The sequence below is a fragment of the Grampus griseus genome (assembly GCF_964374135.1).
Source record: "Grampus griseus genome assembly, chromosome: 8".
Classification (NCBI taxonomy): Eukaryota; Metazoa; Chordata; class Mammalia; order Artiodactyla; family Delphinidae; genus Grampus; species Grampus griseus.
The window spans coordinates 101,238,897-101,260,018 of NC_139002.1; positions in this window are offsets into that span (position 1 = coordinate 101,238,897).

A 21,122-nucleotide genomic window follows, 5' to 3' on the forward strand; every position below is an offset into this window, starting at 1 on the left:
CGCGGGGACACCGTCCCTCCCGCCCCACCTCTGCCTTCACCCTCGCCCAGAACCGTGGCTGCATTTGGACAGGCGGTGGCAGCTCTGAGGGGGCGGGGGGCGGCCCGCAGGGCGGCCAGCTGAAGGGCGTGTGGTACCCTCCGCCCCCTCTAGCACTGTGTGCGAGGGACCCAGGAAGGAATGGGGCTGGGACGGGGCTGGGCTGGTGGTGGGCGCGGTGCCCAGCGGTGGTTCCCTCTGGGGCACAGGTGCCATCAGAGAGGCAGGCCGCCGGTCCGGCTCATCCACCCAACTCGTGTGACCCAGAAGAGCTGGGCCACAGGCATGCAGCTCGTCTCTTGTGAGGGGTTAGCGTGCCAGGGGAGGCTCAGGGACGACAGGGCTCTGCTGACAGATGAAGTAAGGCCCAGAGAAACAGGTTTCCCGGGGCATTCGTTGCATTCCAGTTAAACCGCGGTTTGTATCGGCCTCCCTGGTCCCAAACCCTCTGTCCCTGGGTGACGATGGACTTCTCAAGTCGTGCGCGGCACCCAGCGCCCCCAGATGCAAGTAGGGGCCGTCCCACGAGCGCTCCGGGTGACGAGCAGAAAAGAACAGCACACGTAACAACTTTCTCTTTCAAATTCTGCTTTTCTTCCCCAACCCACGATTAAAATGGACTTGGATTTTCATACAAAGAGACGTTTGGGCCAGGCCTGGAATGGGTTGGTAAAGGAGACCAGGCTGGGATCCTTTTTTTTTTTTTTAAATCACAGATCATCTCAGAGTCAAGTCTGTTTTTTGCTCTGCAATTATCAGTACTTTCTGGATCCTAGGCCGAACTCAGATGGGGTTTGGGTTCTAAGCGCTGGCTGGGAGCAAAGGAGCAGAGAGGTTAGTTCTTCCTGTCCTGTAGGCCGTGGCTCCATCCATGACTCAGGCAGCCCCAGGGTTGTTATTTTTCAGGGTAGCAATTTTTACCAAACACTTTTTAGTTAAAAATAACCTTTTAATATAATAATAATATTAATATTATTATATAATAAATTAATATAATAAAAGGGGGTATATGTTCATTGTAGAAGTTGGAAAAAAATTGACCAAAAAAAATTTTAAGGGTGAGAAAACATACATCCACAAACATAAGAAAAAAATAAGGGGAAAAACTTCTTAGCACCCCAGTCAGTATCACTATTAACACCTACTGTGTATTCATTAGTATTTTGTCCCAGATGAGGCCACTCCATGTGCTTTTTAAATGTTTTTTTCAGTTAACAATCCACCTTTCCATGTCAGTAAACTTTCACCTTTTATCATACTCAGTCAACATTCAGATGAGTCCAGTTTACTCAGAAAACGTCACCGACAGCAGTTGTGTCCAAAGCCTGTCCCTAGCCTGGATGGGTGACTGTGCCCTCGGTCTCTCCTCACAGGTCCTACCCCGTCTTAATGGCTCTGGCTCGTTGGGTAGCCAGGACCCCCGCCACACCTGCCCGGCCGTTCAGGTTCCCTCCTCTGCTTCTGCAGTGGAAGCCCGCAGTGCTGGGCTGCGGGAACAGGACCGGGCTTAAGGTTTGGAAAGGGAAGCGTGGGTTGTGCCGGAGCACAGGGCCCCACCCAGAAATGTGACCAAGAGTGACTTGGAGTGGGTCGAGCAGGTGGGGAGCGGGTTTGCCATGCAGCCCCCAGGGAAGGCCTGGCCTGCCGTCCACACAGTAAGCTGGAGCGGCGCCAAGTGCCTCCTGGGCAAAGGGCATCTTCCGAAGTATTTACAGATGGGCCCCGCTGGGTGCCGTCTCACCAAAGGCAGGGATATTTCTGTGGGATGAGAACAAAGGCTGGGCTGCTCTTGCCTTGAGAACAACACTCTCCTGTCCACTGGTGCCAGATCCCTGGGGCTTTGAACTCGGACGCTGCCTCCCAGTGTTCTATTGAGACGCCGAGTATTTAAATCTTTGAAAAAGTAAGGAAGACCCAGGCGAGTCCCTCCCTCCCGCCCGCCTGTCTGCCCCCTCCCTTCCCTGGGCCCACTAAGCCCACACAGCTCACTGTGGCCCCTGCTTCCCTGGTGACCCCGCCCTGGATCCAGCCTTTCTGCCTTGCACTTCCCCAATCTTCCCATCCATCTCTGCTCATCTTATCTCTGGCTCTTGCACAGATAACACACCCTGGATGCCTCACACTCAAGACTGCCGCTCCCCGCCAAGCCCTTTCACACCCTGTCCCCTTCTTTGTCTTAAATTCCTGCATGTTTGTCAACTGCTCTCAAGCAGAAATGGTCAGGACCCAGGGCGGGGTGCCCTGCAGAGCCAGCCTCCCCACACACACTGCCCACTCCCAGCCCCAAGGCCTTACGTGGATGCACGGCTGTCCTGGGGAGGGCGATGCGCCTACCTTGCTGCACCCCAGGTCTCAGGCCGAGGGCCTCCACCCTGGCACTCCGGGGTGGCCTCCCTTGGAAGGGGCTTCATTTTCTTTGAGAGGAAAGATTCCAGCGCTGTCTCCTGTCTCTGACCACTGGGGCCATGGCCCTACCACCCCCTCCCTAGCTGGGCCAGTCCCCTGACCAGGCTGCATGAGGGGCTCAGACCGGGAGGGCACCATTTTCCTGTCCGCGTGGGCGGAGTGCTCGTGGCTCCCCTAAAACCCGGCAGGCGGTGCTGCCCTGCCCTTCCCGGGGTCAGGTCCCAGGATGGGGTGCGGCCTGGCACCCGCAGGCCCTGCTGCAGGCCCCTTGGCCACCACGCTGGCCAGCCCGGCTCCGAGAGCCTCAGCCCGTGCGCCAGCACTGCCCGGCTTCTCGGCCCTTCTTGGCGTCGAGGATTCCCGGAGGGGCCGCGTGGGTGGCCGCTGGACCTGTGCTCAAGTGTGAAGCCAGAGGAATAAGGAAGGCCCACAGCCAGTCCTCCCAAGAGCCCCCTCCCGCCCACCCTCAAGGATTAGGTCACCCAGGAGCCTCCGAGGGTTCCTGCTGCTGTGGTGTCAGACCCCTACCCCTGGGCCCTCTCCTTCCGCTGCCCCTGCGTGCGAGGGGCCCCCCAGCCTCTGGCCACCCCTTTCCCTCTCCCAAAATGCCTTTCCACCCTTGAAGGGTTTACGGGGAGGAAAACAGTAACCTCCCTCCGAGGGTGGTTGTGATGCTTAATCAATTAATACACAGAAAAGTCTTAGAAGTGTGCCGGGCACTCAGTAAGCGTTAGCTCTCCTTAGTGTGTTACTTTGCTCCCAGGCCACGCCAACCAGACTGAACTCTTCCTTTTCTGAGCCCCTGCCCTGCTTAGGGTCCCCGGCCAGCAGCTCCTAAAATGGGTCTCCATTCCTTGGACCTAAAGTTGCTTTGACCTTTTGGAGACACAGACCCGGGGCTCGGCCAGCAGGCCTGGCTGCCCCCGTGTGGGGCGAGGCCCCTGGGCGGGACCCCACCTACAACGATGCCACCGCAGAGGGGACGTTTCATATTTTGCAGTTTACAAAGCACTTTCCCATCTCTCTCTACTTTGTGGAGTAGACAGGGCAGAAATCATTATTCCCATTTTCCAAATGGGGCCCTCGATGCTGAGAGGCAGTGGACACCTCACCGAGGTCACACGCCAGTAAGGGGCCCGGTTAGGCCCGGATCCTGTTCTCCTCGACGCCAAGCCCAGCACTGTTTCCTCAGCACCGTGTTGGCTCACAATCAGTTAAGTGCCTCTTCCTCCTTCTGAAAAGGAGCTCAGAGGCCAAAGGAATTAGAAACAGGCACCCGATGAAAAGCAGACGCCCTGCCCCTTGTCTCTGGACCAACTCCCAGGAAAGGGAGGACAACGGATGTGTGGCCCCCAAGGCCCGACCCGCCCTGTGAGCTCATCTCCTGGCAGAGGGAGCCCCCCGGGCCTGAGAAAGCCTCTCCCCAGAGCTGGGCCGGACTGCAGGGCCGCTCATCTCCGGGGTTGGAACAAGGACTGTCCAAGGCCACCCGTGATGCCATTCACCCTCCCTAAGCCCAACAACCTTGCCCACCTGGTGCTATGCCCATTTTTCAGATGGGAAAAGCGAGGCCAGGGGAGATGGGACTGCCCAGGCAAGCAAGCAGGAATGCCTGAGGAGGCTGGATGACAGCCCAAGCCTCAGCCCTAGTCACAACGGCGCCCGGCGGGGGCAAACCCACCCAAGACCTGGGCAAACAGAGCCAGCGCTGCCCATCACCCCCTCTAACCCCAGCCCAGAGGCGGGCCCACCACGAGGCCCCAGGCCCCACCGTCCGTGGGCTCAGGGTCAGGGGCCCCCTTGCTGTTGCAGGAGAGACGTCAGCTCCCAGGTGAGGTGAAGGCCCTATTGGCAGTGGCTCCAGCAGGTCAGGGCCTGGGTGGGGAAGCGGGGCTGGGCTCCGTGAGAACGTGAGAGGGGCAGGGAACAGGCAGAACGCAGGTCCACGGCTAGGGCGCCCAGGTCACCAGCTTGGAATCGCCCCTGGAGGGCCATTTCTACAGCCAACTCCCCATCTGCACGATAGGACTGCTTGTGGGGCTGAGGCCCAGCCCCAGGCCTGCGTGGGTGTGGATGTGTGGGCAGTGTCCCTCTCTGTATCCAAGTTCATGAGCCCAATCAGGGAGATTGTTTACATTCATTTAACAAACATAACAGCCATGACCACAGAGTCCAAATAACAATGAACTCAAACTCCACCCCAATCCCAGCCCGCCCTCCAGAGTGGTGCTTCTAGAAGACTCCATGAACTGAGCTGTGCCCACCTGCCCTCCCCCACCCCAACAAGCCCCTTTCTCCTCCATCCACCAGATGCACGTCCCCCGCCTGTGCCCCCTGCCCCTGCTCCAGCCTGCCCTGCACCCCACTTTAGTACCTTTCCGGGTGTCCTGTGACCAAGTTAAACGCAAATGACCCTTTGTCACTCCAGGCTCTGTGTGGACGAGCCCCTGCCCAGAGGGCTCCAGCTCATCGAGCTCGTGGGCCTCGGCCACGCCGGCTTCTTACAGGGCCCCGCTCCCTCCGGCCACCAAGCTTCACACACTCTTCCCTCTGCTCAGAGCCCCCTTTCCTCCCCCCACTAGACAGCGCCTGCTGATCTCAGAGCCCACCCAAGGGACCCTTGCTCCAACACCCAGGTCCAGTGATCCCTCCTCCATGCCGGAATCTCTCCTTCATGGAAACTGTCACTGTTGCGATTAGCTTCTGTCTCCCACTCTAAACGGTGTCCCCAGTACCAGCCCCAGGCTCGGCATGTGGACAACAGCCGATGGAGGGGCCGGCCCCTCCCAGCTCTGACCTCGCTTCCTTCCAGTTCCCACCCACCCACCCACCCAACTCAAAGACACCTCCTCCAGGAAGCCGTTCTGTCTTTTCCTCCTCTGAGCAGCTCCTAGGGAACAGTCCGTGAACCATGGTCGCCTTGTCCGTCTGCCTCCCCATATGCTTGTGAGACCCTTGAAGCAGGGCCAAGCCCTGGGCCCCAGCCAACCACTGTCTCTTCCCCACACGCTCCCCTCAACCCACTCAAGCCGAGGCCTCTGGAATGCATGGGCTTCCTCCCGTCACTTGCTGAACTCTGACAGCCCCTCTGAGAGGGACGGCTGGCGGCCTCCACTGGCCCCAATTTACAGATGACACCTCTGAGGCTAAGAGAAAGAAAGCTCAAAGTCCTGCATCGCTCCAAACATCCCTGTGCCGGGCGCTGTGTCGCCTGTTGGGAGGACGGCCAGCTTCAGGTCATGGCCTTTCCTCACAGAGGCCCAGCCTTCCAGAGGGGAGATGGGGCCGGGGGGGAGAACTTAATTACTTCAGTCAGCATTGTATTTTATTTTATTTTATTTTTAAAATATTTATTTATTTACTCATTTATTTATTTGGCTGCGCCGGGTCTTAGTTGCGGCGTCCGGGATCTTCGTTGCAGCATGTGGGATCTAGTTCCCTGACCAGGGATCAACCCCAGCCCCCCTGCATTGGGAGTGCCGGGTCTTAACCATTGGACCGCCAGGGAAGTCCCAGGATTGTATTTTAAAACTAACTCTTGAGCAGTTTGAACCACAGAGAAGTATGTAATTACACAAAAAATGTTAAGATGCGATTTACAGTAATTACCTTCTATTTGCCAAGTTCCGTTAGTCCCTTCCCCGCACCTGAACTTCTTTTCCTTCAAAATTTTCACAATAGTTCTATGGAACCAATTTTTCTTGGCAATAAAAACAGCAGGTGCTTGGGGTGAGGGATGAAGGGCCAGAATTAGGTTTAATCCCCGCCCCCCCCTCCCCCCAGCGATGTCCCAGGTTCCAGAACACAGGGCTGGAGATGGGATGGTCAATGGCAGGGGCAGCGTGGGGACCCTCAGCACAGGGGCTGGAGATCGTGGCCAGGGTCAGCCTCCCAGGGTTTAGATCCTCCCTCCTCTACTTGTTTTGTTTTGTTTAAACTTTGATTTTTTTTTTAAATTTTTATTACAGTATAGTTGATTTACAATGTTGTGTTAGTTTCAGGTGTACAGCAAAGCGATTCAGTTATACATAGACATGAATCCACTCTTTTTTAGATTCTTTCCCATATAGGTCATTACAGAGTGTTGAGTAGAGTTCGCTGTGCTATACAGTAGGTCCTTATTAGTTATCTATTTTATATATAGTAGTGTGTATATGTCAATCCCAATCTTTCAATTTATCCCTCCCTCCCCCGTTTCCTCCCTGGTAACTATAAGTTTGTTTTCTACATCTGTGACTCTATTTCTGTTGTGTAAATAAGTCCATTTTCACCATTTTTTTTTTTAGATTTCACATATAAGCAATATCACATGATATTTGTCTTTCTCTGTCTGACTTACTCCTTCCTTTACTTGTGACTGCAAGACTTCCGGCAACTTCCTGAGCCTCAGTTTCTCCATCTTTGAAATGGGGACGGGAGCGGAACCTACCTCGTAGGACTGTTGTAAGGCCAAAATGAGAGATGGAGTTGAGTACGGTGCCGGGCAGAGGGCGGGTGGGAGTTATTGCTGCTGCCGTCACTGCTGATGCCCCATTCTCCCTGAAGAGGTGAGAGAAGTCTTAGTGGAAGGTTGCCTTTGGCCTGAGTCTCGAAGGTGAGAAGGATTTCAGCAAGTGGAGATGGGAATGGAAGGTCGGTGTACGCAGAGAGATCTCAGCAGGTAAACATGGGGAAGGACAGCGGAGGGCATCTCAGGAAATGGGGAAATTACTGAGGCCAAGCCCCAGGGCCTGGGTGCAATAACTGTCCCAGAAAACACTGCGTATTTTGGTATTTAGTATGTGCCAGGCCCTGCTCTGAGTGCCATCCTCGTCCTCCCCACCACCGACGCTCACAGAACACCCGGAGCTGAGGCTAGGGCGGTGAGAGGCTAAGAGCCCCATCCATTCATTCAACAAATACTTCATAAGCACCTACTGTGTGCGCGGCCCTGGAGCATCATGGGCGAGCACGGAGCTTACGTTGGTGGAGGGAGGGGAAGGCAAATAATAGACAAACACGTAAATGAGATCATTTCAGATGGTAATGAAGGTTCTAAAGGAAAGAAAGCCGGATTCTGAAATCCAGAGCGACGGGGGGGAGGGGCCGCAGTGATCAGGGAAGGCTTATCCACAGAGGGGCTGTGAGAGCCGCAATCAGGAAATAATCTGGGATGAAGCATCCAGGCAGAGGGAGAGCGAAAGCAAAGCCCCAGAGGTGGGCTTGCCCTCCACGTGCCCGGCAGGGAGGAAGGCGTGCTATGCTGCTGCTTCCCACTAGCTATTGAACATTTATTTGGTAGTGTATATATGTCGATGCTACTCTCACTCTGCCCCAGCTTCCCCCTCCCACCCCGGGTCCTCAAGTCCATTCTCTGTGTCTATATACTATCACCATGCACCAGCAGTTCTAAACAATGTCAGTGATAAAATACCCCTACCTGGAATATTCTCCTAAGTCCAAGTTGCAAGCATCTGATACAGGTCATGTAGAGTTTTCATAATATATACGTGAGCTCCAAATCAGCACATGTTTACTGCTTATCTTTTAACAGACATTGTATTCTACGTGGAAATTATTTCTAAGAACTCCCAGTTATACAGTTGGTCTCCAATGGGTTCATGTCAAGAGTAAGTTTGTCGTGAAGACAGGAACTCAAAACTACTAATAGCAATCTTTGTAAACCTATGCAGGAAATTAAGAGGGCTACAGGACTAGAAGGTGGGAAAATATGGATATTAAATAATTTGTGCAAAACGTTCCTTTTTATTTATTTATTTTTGGCTGCGTTGGGTCTTTGTTGCTGCAAGTGGGCTTTCTCTAGTTGTGGCAAGCAGGGGCTACTCTTCATTGCTGCGTGCGTGCCTCTTATTGCGGAGCACGGGCTCTAGGTGTGCAGGCTTCAGTAGTTGTGGCACACGGCCTCAGTAGTTGTGGCTCGTGGGCCCTAGAGCGCAGGCTCAGTAGTTGTGGCGCACGGGCTTAGTTGCTCCATGGCATGTGGGATCTTCCCGGACCAGGGATCGAACCTGTGTCCTCTTCATTGGCAGGCAGATTCTTATCCACTGCACCACCAGGGAAACCCAAAACGTTTCTTTTGTTTTCTTTTCTGGCCACATCACGTAGCATGCAGGATCTTAGTTCCCCAACCAGGGACCAAACGTGTACCCCCTGCAGTGGAAGCACAGAGTCTTAACCACTGGACTGCCAGGGAAGTCCCTGTACAGATCTTAAATGAAGTCTCTTAAACAAGAGAAAGCAGACATGATAATGGCTTTCCAAGATATAAAGGATTGCCTTATGAAAGAAGAGGTTCACTTATGTCATATAGCTCTAAAAGGCAGAACTAGAGCTAATAGGTGGGAATAATAGAGGATATTTGCATCCATGTAAAAAGAAAATTGTTGGTTAAAGCTATTCAACTAAAGAACAGGCTAAGTACAAAGTAGAAAGTTTGCCATCATTGAAAGTTTTCACATAGAAGCCACTGACTATCCGCTTAGATTACTGTGAAAATTAAATTTGCTTATTACGTAAAGCACTTCAGACTGTCTGGAACCTAGATACAGCTCAATATACATCATCTACTATTCCTATTCCTATTATTATTACCTAAAAGTTTAGTAAAACGTGCCTGCAAAATCAACTGGACCTTCTGGTTCTTAGGGTTCTATGATTTCTTTGGTTACTGTCCCAGCATATCTTTAAGTTTACTTGAGTCAATTTTACAGTTTGTTTTCTTTCATTTATCTAGTTTTTTTATATTGTTTTGCTATAAATCTGTATACTATATTCTGTTGTAATTAAGAACATTATTTTATCAGTGGCTCAAAAAAAAAAGAGTAAGTTTGTGAAGGGGCAGAATCCTTGAAGCTGGCTTCGGATTCAGTTCGCCTCCAGCTCCTGTGTGCTACGTACGGCTGCGCTCAAACAGCAAATTCAAAGTGAACAACCAAAGTGCTGTGCTTGTAAAAAGCAAGAAAGAGAACTTGAATTGCTTCATTGCTGTCATCTTAGGCCACTTGAGCTTTTCTTTGGGTTTAAAATTTTAAACAGTAAAACAGTGTAAGGTATAATCTTTTTGTTTAGGAAGTGAACATTTTCGTTCATACATGAAATATTGGACTAAATTTTAATATCTTTAAAGTTGAAATGTATTCTTTTTTCAACTGCTGATTGTTTTAAAACTAAAGAACAAATCAAATAAATAAAACAGTACATCAGTGGTACAATTTAGTAGTTGCCTCATTTTACCTTTTGCAGGTACATATTTCAGTTTTATAAAACTTTACTTCTAGCTAAATTTTAATTGGATAATTATTTACATAAGAAATTAATATAGCAGATTATAACCAAAGGATCAAAGTTCATTAGGTAAATATACAAACTATTGAATAAATAGCTGTGCTTTTGTTTTTTTGTGGTTTTTTTTTTTTATTAGAGTATAGTTGATTTACAATGTTGTGTTAGTTTTTGGTGTACAGCAAAGTGATTCAGATATATACATATATATATATTCTTTTTCATGTTCTTTTCCATTATAGTTTATCACAGGATATGGAATGTAGTTCCCTGGGCTATACAGTAGGGCCTTGTTGTTTATCTATTTTATATATAGTAGTTTGTATCTGCTAATTCCAAACTCCTAATTTATTCCTCCGCCACCCCCTTTTCCCTTTGGTAACCATACGTTTGTTTTCTTTTTTTGGGGGGGGGTGTATCTGGTCTTAGTTGTGGCACGCGGGATCTTCGTTGCAGCGTGTGGGATCTTTCGTTGCGGCGCGGGGGCTTCTCTCTAGTTGTGGCGTGCGGGTTTTCCCCTCTGTAATTGTGGCGCACAGACTCTGTGGTTTGCGGCACGCAGGCTCTCTGCTTGAGGCGTGTGGGCTCAGTAGTTGTGGCGTGTGGGTTTAGTTGCCCCTCAGCATGTGGGATCTTAGTTCCCCGACCAGGGATAGAACCTGTGTCCCCTGCATTGGAAAGTGGATTCTTTACCACTGGACCACAAGGGAAGTCCCCAAAAGTTTGTTTTCTATGTCTGTGGGTCTGGTTCTGTTTCATAAATAAGTTCATTTGTGTCATATTTTAGATTGCACATGTAAGTGATATCCTATGGTATTTGTCTGTCTCTTTCCGACTTACTTCACTTAGTATGATAATCTCTAGGCTAGTCCATGTTGCTGCAAATGGCATTGTTTCATTCTTTTTTATGGCTGAGTAATATTCTGTTGTGTATATGTACCACGTCTTCTTTATCCATTCAGCTGTCGATGGACATTTAGGTTGCTTGGCTATTGTAAATAGTGCTGAAGAGCTGTGTTTTAATGTGTGAATATTTGTGTGCTCTGATATTTATATTTGCCAGCAGGGTGTGTGTATTTCAATAAAATGATCTTGACAGATAAATAAATCAGTGATCACTGTCTGCATTTCTTTTCTGTGTTTCATTTCTTTTCTTCATTTCATTTCACAGTTATTAATGAGAATAAGTTTTGTTGTCTATAGTAGGGAGGCGTTAAAAACGGATCCTCTCTGGTTATCAAATCCACCAGGTAAGCCACCGGAGAGACCAAGCCTTAGTGAGACGGCAAAGTGCTCAGGTGGGTCTGAAGAATCTGAGAGCAGAGAGCAGAACCCCCCAAAGAAGAAATGGATGCGTGATAACATCTGAGGTGGTGTCACAGCAGAATCTCCCAGCCCTGCACCACGTGGGAGCAGCCGTGGGATTCTGTGCACCCAGGAGTGGCCCCGAGGTGGCAGACAAAGCCAGTGAACTGGAGGCCTGCACAGGCTGACGGCCAGCAACAAGAGATGAGCTGGTGACAGGTGACATCAAGCACCAGACGCTCTCACCACACAAACCCCACCAAAGCCTTGGTTCTGAACAAGCCCCCCTGGAGGTTAGGCACAGCTCTGGACAGGAGAAGCCCCAAGGGGGCTGAGACTAGGTTTCCACCCCCTTAGCAGAGTGAAGGCTTGAGACTGAAATTACATTTTATTTTTGTTATTTTAGTTATCATATAAATATTATTATTATATGTATTATGTATTTTTATATGTGTATGTGATAAAACACATTACATATAAAATATATAGACATAAACTGTAACTATTTTAGTTATAAAAATAGAGATAGATGATAAAGTTCTAGTTCGTTTCGTGAACACCTGTGTTTGAGGACGCTGCACCACCCTGATGGACGGAAAGTGATGTGGGTCCCAGAGGGGACAGCATAGGCCGTGGGTGGAGGACGCAGGCCAGGGGCTCACCAGGCTCCTCTGGGTGAGACACAGCTGGGTCTCAGACTACGAGCCTGAAGGAGCCCGTGGTGGTCTTCTCTCCCCTTCCTTGTGCGTGCGGGACCACCGCAGCCCTGCAGAGCCTCTCGGCCAGCCAGCAGCAGAGCTGGGCCCTGACCCCCGTCTGCTGACCACGTGGGCTTATGTCCCCCCTGACGGGTGAGGGCAGGGCCGTCAGGCGCTGGGCAGAGGGACCTTGGCAGTGACCTGCCAAGTCCACAGTGGGCAGAAGCCCAGGGCAGGACAGACGTGGAGGGCAGGACCTGGTGACTCACTGCAGAGCAGACAGCCTGCAGAATTCAGCAACCAAGTGCACACGCTCCCTGGGAAAGGTCAGGAAGTGAATCGTGTCACATGCTGTCAACGCAAATCTGCTGCCCAAATCCCCAGAGCTGCCAGTAAAACGGAGGGGAAACCAGTTTCCACCCTGCAGAACAGGGCCTTCCATCACCTTTATTGTCCCCACCCTTGGAGGGAGCTTCCCCCAGAGCCAAGAACCTGCTGGGGCTGCCAGGCCCCCCGTCTCAGGAAGGCCCATCCCCAGCTCCCAGCCCCCAGGTTTCAGCTCCAGGAGCCTGCCTGGCTGGGGAGCCAAGAAAAGGCTCAGATCCTCAGCGGGTCGAAACCTGCCGCAGCCCACCCCTCCCTGAAACTCCAGAAACAGCAAAAGCCAGGTCACTTTATACCCGGGTACAACCCGCAACTGAGGGGTGGGTGTCGCGCTCACAGGATGCCGCTCCGCGGCCCACGTGAGCATCTCGGTTGGCTCCTGCCCTCTTCTGCGGGTTGAGGGACAACTTGCCCCTGGGAAGGTGATCAAGATCCCTGCCCAAATCAGATCCCCCATTCCTCACCCACCCCGACGCCCTCCCACTCCCACCTCCCCAGCCCTGTCATTCACCAACAACAACCCCTCCGCAGAGAACGTCAATACTGGTGGGGAGAGAAGCACATCTATATCCAGGCGTTGGGCAGAAAGAGGAATGTAGTTGCCGAGTGGTTTATAATGGCAGAAAAACTGGAAACAATACAAGTGTCCATCAAAGAGGTACTGGTAACTTAAATTTTATTACATCCTGCAAATGCATACTCTGCAGCATGAAAAAAATCAACATCTGTAAGTGCCAAGGTTTAGAAAGATATCCAAGACATATATTAAGTGGGAAAAGAGAGATCCAGAGCTGCGTATGTAGAATGATACTATTATGGGCTGGTTTTTCTTTCTTTCTGTTTTCTTTTTTTTTTTGCCACGCCGCGTGGCATGCAGGATCTTAGTTACCTGACCAGGGGTCGAACCTAAGCCCCCCGCATTGGAAGCATGGATTCTTAACCACTGGTCCCCCAGAGAAGTCCCAAGGCTGGTTTTCTTATATGTGACACTCACCCCCTCCCCCCATTCATTCTCCACCTTTTCATGATCTACTCCATGTCCCTGGAGGCTGACCTCTAAGGGCCACAAAACCGGGGCTTCCTTGCTAGCTGATGCCAGTTGATTAGGCCAATGGAAGGCTCTGGCTATAGACCAGAGGACAGGACAAGAGAGAAGCTGGGGTATTTCTTCTCTCTGGTCCCTCCCTGCCTGTTTGGATGGTGGCTGTGTTCTGCTATGGTCACAGCTGGAGATATTGTGAGGGCCTATTAGTTTTGATGTTTCTATCCCATATCATATCAAACACATTCAAATATATACGCTTCCCACAATAAATATAATTGGGGCCATAAATTTCTGAAAGAGGCTTGTATAAATTTACTAATTCTGACCCTAAGAATAGATTATGCATTGGGTTCATACAACTTAAACTTTACTGCATCCACATATAACTATATCATAGTTGAACAGAGTCCCAGTAAGCTAGTGGAAATAATGTTACCTAGATAAATATTCATTAATTACAATTTTGATTTTCTTTTTACACTTGGAATCCAACAGATACATGACAAATGTTTAGGTCTTCTGAAAGCTCACAGGCCCCAGGCATCACGGTCAGTGGAGTTTTGCTCATTCTGGCTGAAACGTCCAGAAGTTGCCAGACCCCTCGTGGTAGGGCTGGGTCAAAGCAGGGGCCATCCCCAGGAGCCACTGAGGCAGAAAAGAAGGAAGCAAACCCACAAGGGAAATCCTGCTCTGCTCAGGGGCCGTTTCCTGAACGGGCATGGAGCCAGAAGCCCGGGGGGAGGGAGGAGGCTAAACACTCCACAGCTTGCCCCATGCGCTGACCCCGCGAGCCTGCGGCCTGACCAGTCCCAGTCTGCTGGCCCAGCCGGATGGATAGGATCAGCATGGCCCTCCCACAGCCTCCAACCTGTTTTCTGGGCCAGGCTGGGACTTGCCATAGGCCAGACGCCAGCCCAGGCTGCACCCCGGCCTCTGGCTCAGAGTCGACACCAAGCCCAGGGGCCAACAGCAGGTCTCAGTCAATACCTTCCCTGGGCTGCCTCTGGCCCAGGCTTTCCCACCACCATCCCTACCGGCCCTCTAAGTGGGGACCTGGGCAGGCTCCCCAGGGGGCATTGAACAGAGCTCACCAAGCTGGCAGCCACGTGTGCACACACACACACACACACACACACACACACACACACGCCGCATGCAGGGGAGAGGGACCGGCACACCTTAAAATCCAGATCCCCAAGCAGGGCTTCTAGATTCCCTGGGTCCCTCCCACCCTCGGGCCCCGGCAGATGCTGGAGCCAGGCACAAGGTGCTCTCACCCTCCGAGCTGGAGCCTGGGGAAGGTTGCACCCAGGACAGGCTCCTTGACCACTGCCCTAGCTGTGGCCAGGCCCTCTCCCTGAAGCTCCAGAGCCAGGCCCAGGCAGCACAGGGTACAGTTTTTTGCTAGGAGGACCCAGCAGGAACTGTGCCAGCTCACTGCCACACCCATGGTGCTAATAACCAAGAGCCTTATCTTCCTGCAGACAGTTTGTCTTTGCACAGTGACCAGGGGGTTGCCCACACGCGGCCAGAATCGGTGGCTCCCGGCTCTTACCATGTGCTACGGTGGGCTGCAGGTGCTGGCCTGGAATTCGCAGTGCGGGGGTGTTTAAGGTTTGAGGAGCAGTTGTCAGGGTCTAAGAAGCTCTGGGCTCTGAGCCTTGACTGACCCTTTTTGCCTAACTGCCCACAGGACAAGGCAGAGAAGCAGCTGCTCTGCAGACTCCCGGGCGGGGGAGAGAAATGCCCCTCCCCACCATCCCACCAAGGGCCAGGATGGAAGAGCCCGTCTTGGGACACTTGGAACCAGCAATGGAGTATCCAGAGAGAGGAACAGAAGCAGGAACAGTACATTCACGATTCTGCACGACACAGCCCTGGAGAACAGCACGCAGACCGCTCTGGGGGGATTAGCCCAAGGTTCTTCATGAAGGCTGAAGGTTTTTGACCTGATGAACTGTCTTGATGACACTCATAGGGCCCTTCTCTGCACAGCTCCTGGGCGGTGTCACTAAGGAGACAGGCCATGTGCCCAGAAGGCCCTCCCTGTCTGACAGCCAGTTTGGGTGAGGCTTCATGGAGACACCCTAGTTCTATGACTCAAGGATGAGGATAAGAGGCTTACCAACCGGGGGACCTCAGAACTACTCTTTGTTCATGTAACCTTGCCTATCAAGCCCTGCCCTGGGGTCAGGTCAGGAACGTGGGAGTCAGCTAAGCCCACAGGTGTATGTGACGGACACAGCAGTGTAGAAGGAACAAAGGAAACCCTCATCCTGGGGGCCCAGGCCCAGCGTGAATGCAGGGCAGTTTACCCAAGATCCTCTGCATCCCCCAGAGTCAAGTGTGTGAATTTGAACAAGGAAACTCAAAAAAAAATTTTTTAATACCATGCATTTTCTTTTCTTTCTTTATTTTATTTTATTGTATTTATTTTTGGCTGCATTGGGTCTTCGTTGCTGAGCACAGGCTTTCTCTAGTTGTGGCGAGCAGGGGCTACTCTTCATTGCGGTGTCCAGGCTTCTCATTGCGGTGGCTTCTCTTGTTGCAGAGCTAGGCGCGTGGGCTTCAGTAGTTGTGGTGTGCAGGCTTAGTAGTTGTGGCTCGTGGGCTCTAGAGCGCAGGCTCAGGAGTTGTGGCGCACGGGCTTTGCTGCTCCGCGGCATGTGGGATCTTCCCGGACCAGGGCTCGAATCCATGTCTCCTGCATTGGCAGGCGGATTCCTAACCACTGTGCCACCAGGGAAGCCCAGGAAACTCAAAATTGAAAGTACTTCTCTTGCGCCTTCGACGTGGAGACACGCCAGTAGGATACTCGCCAACATTCACTGAGCACTTTCTCCATATCAGGCACCCCTTAACGTGCATCACCCAGATTTAATCCTCATGGCCAGATGCAATACATAATATTATTATGCTCATCACACAGACAAGGAAATCGAGGCAGAGAGGAGTGAAGTACTTTGCCCAAGATAGTGCAACTGGTAAGCGACGCACCTGGGATTCAACTCAGGCTCGTTCTCTGAGCTGTTCTCTCCCTTTTTTATTATTATTATTTTTTAATTATGAGAAAACACATACAACATGAAATTTACTATCTCAACCGTTTGTAAGTGTATATAGTTCAGTAGAATTAAGCACATTCACATTGTTGTGCAATCATCACCACCATCCGCCTCCAGGACTTTTCATCATCCCAAACTGAGACTCTGTCCCCATTAAACAAAAACAGCTCTCCGTCCCCTTCCCCCCAGCCCCTGGCACCCAATATGCTTCTCTCTCTCTCTGTGAATCCGACTACCCTCAGTACCTCGTAGAAGTGGACTCACGCAGCCTGTGTCTTTCTGTAACTGGCTTATTTCGCTTAGCTCTGTGTCCTCAAGGTTCATCCATGTTGTAGCAAGTGTCAGACCTATTCTTCCTTTTCTATTGATAATATTTTTATATAATTCCTGATGCAAAGGGCACCAAAGTGCTTACAGTGAAGTCTTCTTCTCTGGGTCCCCTCCATGCACCTTGTGGAAACAACCAGCACCATCCTCTTCCAGAGACGTCTTCTGCATAGACAAGCAATTACATATGTGGATTCTTTTGCTCTTATATTCTGTTTTTTACTCTGTTCCACTTTGTTTTTGTCTGCTTTTTTTATAAATTTGTTTATTTGTTTATTTTATTTTTGGCTGTGTTGGGTCTTCGTTGCCGCGCGGGCTTTCTCTAGTTGCAATGAGCGGGGGCTACTCTTTGTGGCGGTGCGAGGGCTTCTCATTGCAGTAGCTTCTCTTGTTGTGGAGCACGGGCTCTAGGCACGCGGGCTCTAGAGTGCAGGCTCAGTAGTTGTGGCGCACGGGCTTAGCTGCGATCTTCTTGGACCAGGACTTCAACCTGTATCCCCTGCACTGGCAGGCGGATTCTTAACCACCGAGCCACCAGGGAAGTCCCCTGTTCGTCTGTCTGTTTGTTTGTTTGTTTGTTTTCCCCCTTTGCAGCCTGCCTCGGAGATCGTTTCATGATCAGTTCAGAAGACCTTCCTCTCCTGATCTTTCAGCTACACAGTAATTTACTCCATGAGTCCACACGATGGCAACTTCAGAACCTGTGCTTTTAACCGCGTTAAGGCGGCTCTGAGCCTCCAACTCTCACATTCATCAATTAATGCCACACGGATTCCTTTTTAGCAAACATTATGTAAGAGGTTAGAACAAGTAAAGAATTGCAAAGTTAAAGCACGAAACAGAGGGCCATAGAGGCTGACAGTGAGAGCGATGGCTGACGGGCACCGCAGGTTGAAGAACGCGTCGCTCTGATCCCACCCCCATCCTATTCCTCCCGAGTCTTTTCTTTTTTTTTTTTTTTTTGCGTACGAGGGCTCTCACTGCTGTGGCCTCTCCCCTTGCGGAGCACAGGCTCCGGACGCGCAGGCTCAGCGGCCATGGCTCACGGGCCCAGCCGCTCCGCGGCATGTGGGATCCTCCCGGACCGGGGCACGAACCCGTGTCCCCTGCATAGGCCGGCAGACTCTCAACCACTGCGCCACCAGGGAAGCCCCCGAGTCTTTTCTAGGTCAGGAAATAGCACCCCAGGTCCCTGGTTGCCCCAGCCTGATGCTTCCCTCCCCAGTCCGTCTTATTCTATCCAACGTCAAGCCTGTCCCTGGGTCTCTAACATCCTCACCCCACTGCCATCAGCTGGTCCAAACCCACTATCCCTTCTGCTGAGCCGCTCAGTCACTCCCACGCCACCCCATCCTTTCCCCTCAGAGCAGTAGTCAGAGACATCTCATCAAAAGGGAAATCAGACCCCATCACTCCCTATCAACACCTTCCAGACTGTACACCCCTGTTCACAGCAGCATCATTCACGATAGCGAAAATGCAGACACGACTGTAGTGTCCATCAATGGATGAATGGATAAGAAAAATGTGATCTAGACATAAAATGGAATCTTATTCTGCCTCAAAGAGGAAAGAATCCTGCAATATGCTACATGGGTGAACCTTGAGGACATTATGCTGAGTGAAATGAGCCAGTCACAAAAACACAATTATGGCACGATTCCACTTTTATAAGGTTCTTAGACTTGTCAGAATCGTGGAGATGGACAGTAGAACGGTGGTTGCCAGGAGCTGAAGGAAGCGGGGTGGGGAGTTGGTGTTTAGCAGGTATAGAGTTTCAGTTTTACAAGATGAAAAGAGTTATGGGGGTGGATGGGGGTGATGGGCGCCCATCAGTGTGAAAGTATTTAATACCACTGAGCAGGACACTTAAAAACGGCTCAGACAGTAAATTTTACGTTATGTGCATTTTAACACAATTTTTTTAAAGCAATAAAAAAGGAAACCCCTTCCAGAGCATAAAGAACTTAATTGGAGGCCCTTTGGGATCTGGTCCCCACTCCCCACTCCCCACTCCAGGCACAATGCCCCTCAGTGCTCCGGGCAAGCCCAGGTCCTTCCCACCTGAGGGCCTCAGTGCTGGGCACCCCCTCTGTGCAGGCCCCTCCCCTGTAGATCTCGGCACCGAGTCACCTGCTCAGAGAGGACCGCCCCATCCCCCCACTAAGTAGTCTCACTCTCCTTTTCCACCATAGGGTCCCCGCTTCGTTCTCCCGTAGCGCTCAGCACACCTGCGAGTGTTTCATTTGTTTCACCGTCCGCTTGCTGTCTCCCCACCAGAGTGAAGTTCCATGGCAGCAGGGACCTGGGCCCGCCTGGTTCATTCCTGCATCCCTGTTGCGTGTTGATGCTGTCCTGACAGCAGATGCTGAGTTGGAGTCTGGGGTACAAGATTATTCCTAGGGATCAATAACTGTGAAGGGAAATGGGCAGAATCTGGGCTGGGCAGAGGGGAAAACCGGCCTGCAGGCCACACAGGCCCGACAAAGACTTGGCCAGCCAGGCACAGCGCTCTAGAGTAAAAGGACCACCTGCTAGAGCTGTCCCGGGGAGGGTGTGACCTTGAGCAAGTTGTTCCCTGCAGCGGCGGCAGACCCCCAGGGACTGGGCCGACTCCCGGGACCGGTCACTGGCTGCTCTCTGCTGACCTCACTCCTCGAAGCCCAGCGGCAATTTCATCTTGAAGGGGCTCCAAAGCAGGGCTGCTCCGTGTCTGAGCCAACGCCTAACACCTAGCACAGTGCCTGAAACTCCTAGCAGGTGGTCAGCACTTATTGAATGAATGAATGAATCAACATTTGATTGAATCTTGAAGTACAGATAGGATTTGGAGGAGGCAAGGCAGATGTGTGTTCCAGGCACGAGGCACAGCTTGTACAAAGGTAAAAAGGCATGAAGAAACACGAGGCATGTTCCCAAATCGGCAAATACTAAGATAGGGTTAAATCCCCACGCAGCGGAGCAGAGGAATAAGGCTCAAATGTAAGCAAAGGCCAGTGGACAAGGGCCTGGTAATAAATCACACTTGAATTTTATCCCATCCGCCCAAGGAAGCTTCAAGAAGGAGGAAGATGTGATTAGCAGGCTTAGAAATATCCTCCTGGTGGCTTTTCCCAGGATGGCCAAGGAGGACAAGTTAGGAGGCAGAAGGCCGTTTAGCAGGTGACTTCGACCCCGGCAGGCCTGTGTTCTAAGGCACAGACACTGGAGAGAGAAACAGGCAGCCTCTGACGTAGCGTCAGGAGGCCAGAAGGGGCCACGGCCACAGCCTGGAACCACCAATACGTAAGCTCAGTCAGTGAAGAATCAACGTCTATAGAACAAGAAGGTCGGTCAGGGAGGAAAACAGGAAAGGACTGAGTCGTGGGAGTGCAGGCGAGAGAACAGCTCCGGCAAGAGGGTCAAGGCCATTAAGAGGTCAAGTGCAATAAGGCCCAAATTTGCCACCCATAGATTTGCCGCCAGGAGGGCAGGACTCCAGACCCAGCTGGTGCAGTGTGTCCTCCAGCCTGACCTGGGGCTTGGGTTTCAGGGTCCTTCTGGAGAACTCCTTCACCTGTCAACATGCTTCAGTCCAGGGTCTCCCCCAAGTCTGACCACGAGATGCTCTGGACCGTGGGACCCTGGAAGCTTAAGGTCCAGCCATTTCCTTGGGGAGGAGCCCATTGAAGTATCAGGAGTCCCGAGTCCTAGGCCTGTGGCTGCCACTGCTATGGGGCCTTAAGCCTCAGTTTCTCCCAGGGTGATGGGTCCAGGTGGGCTCTACAACTGCTTCTGGCTGTCGATCTGGACTGCCCAGTGCTCAGGTTCAGAGAGAGTGGCCCAGGCGGCCAGCTCTCCAGACCCTCTGACTTGGGAACCCTTGCTGCCTCTACACTAGACCCTGGGTTCCCCTCTCCCAAGTGGCCTATTGTGTGAGCTCAGTTTCCATGGGGACAGAAAGCGGGTTGAGAAAGAAGAATGTTTACTTTCTCCACTGAGCTGATGCCCATGTCAACAGTGTGGTCCCATAAGTGGAGCCCTCGCCCTGCCCTCCCTGCTCCAGGAGCATATAAGAAGATACCCGGATGGGCACATCTCCCACAAGACCACCAGATCCAGAGACAGGGACAGAGCTTCCTTCACCAGCCTCCCTCCCACCATGAAGCTCGCCATTGCCCTCACCCTGGTCACCTTGACTCTCTTCTGCAGCCCTGGTGAGTGTCCAGAGCCCTCTGCCCCAAGCCGAGCTCAAGAACTCTCCCAGTTCTGCTCGGGAGAGGGGACGGCTGCCCATGCCCCCTGTTTAGCTGCCGGGAGAGGCTGGGAAAGCTGACTCCCAGCCAGGAAGCTGGGTCCAGCGAGCAATCTCATCTCGGGAACTTGGGGAGAGCCCCGAGGCTGTGGGGAAACCTGAAAAGGACCCCATCTTCCATATCCAACAACCTCAGAAGTGCAGGGAATGGAACAGACTGGAGGAAGGGATGGAGAATATCCCACCTAGATGCAATGACCAGCAGAATAAGAGGAACAAACAAGCTTCTCAAAGCCCAGGGCTGGACAGACCCCGAGACGCCAAGAGACCTGGGTGCT